Genomic DNA, 1191 nt, shown 5'->3' with positions numbered 1-1191 from the left:
CTGATCAAATAGTGTTAATTTCTACTACTACACTGTACATGGCCAGGAGTAGTGTAAAAAAGAGTGTGGTAGTATTTTATGTGCTTTAAACACTGACAAAGATATAAAGAGAAATGCATATACAAAGTTTTACTTTCCTAATAGGAACACTGGCATTAGCAAATAGTATGTTTGAACCAATAGGAAATATTACTTTGTAGTAGCAAACACTTTGTAAATAAAAACTTGTTATTTTTTTAATGGAAATTTTATAGAAGCTTTTTCTGTATACTCAGTTGATCCCACGTTTACTGAAAATGCTGCAGATGGGAACTGTACATTGCAAAATGGGGGTGGGGAGCAGACAGTCTGACTTGAGGGGAAAGCTGTGTGTGAAAGCTTTGGGGAAAAAACATCCAGTTGCCTGTGAACAGAAATGGAAAGCTTAACTGTAGAAGAACAGAATAAAAGAATTTCAAGGCAACAGGACTGGGCTTGTTTTTGAGAAAACTATTGTGGAGAAAGGTTGCTCGGTGTTAATGCTGACAGTCTGGACCTCATAAAAAAAAAGTGCCCTATTTCACATAGGAAATGTTGCATCCTTTGGTGTTTTGAAATAAATACCATCATCTAGCAATTGCATCCTCACTAGGTTCATTATCCAGGAAATGGTTCCATTTTGATAACTCACCAAATTCTAAAGGGATATGACTGTCCCTGTCCAAGGTATGCACCCAGTCTATACCCCAGAGTATTTCAGTACCTCAGAAACGGCTCAGCAGTTTCCATGTCCAGCTGAAGGCACATCTCACTCAGGCTTTGCTCTTCCCATGGAACAGTGTGTGCTCCCCAAGCTGTCCTCCAGTCCTCTGGCAAAATCCTGGCAACACCCTTCAAACACCTGTAGGGGGTCTGAGCATACATCCTTCTAAAGCCTTCCCGCAGATTTTGGTAGCAAGAATCCAAATCAGACTAATTTAGGCAGCATTAGATACAGTCCCTCTTCCTCACCCTCTGTTGGTTTGCCAATTCTGCCAAATATGAAGACACCAAGTAATGTCCCAGGGCTTGTTTTTCCCCACTGCACAGGACCCATGACTCACTATTTTTAAACTCAAACCAGCTGAAAGGAAAAGTTAAAGACAATAGCAGAAGACTTGCAAAACTGTGAGTTCATTCTTCTGTAATAAATAGAAACTATCACAGGCCCCT

At 40.2% G+C, this 1191-nt stretch overlaps 1 long non-coding RNA gene across 1 annotated transcript in view; it reads left to right on the top strand.

The window, feature by feature from the left end:
• Positions 1-463, top strand: part of LOC114068741 — a 1470-nt gene extending 1007 nt beyond the window's left edge. The window contains exon 2 of the long non-coding RNA XR_003573657.1: positions 65-463. This is a non-coding gene — a long non-coding RNA (uncharacterized LOC114068741). The remainder of the gene's footprint in view (positions 1-64) is intronic.
• Positions 464-1191: the final 728 nt, after the last annotated feature.

Source organism: Empidonax traillii, unplaced genomic scaffold, assembly GCF_003031625.1.
Source record: "Empidonax traillii isolate 1590-97213 ecotype Southwest subspecies unplaced genomic scaffold, ASM303162v1 scaffold1119:size178550, whole genome shotgun sequence".
NCBI lineage: Eukaryota > Metazoa > Chordata > Aves > Passeriformes > Tyrannidae > Empidonax > Empidonax traillii.
This window is presented reverse-complemented; position numbering and strand designations above follow the sequence as displayed.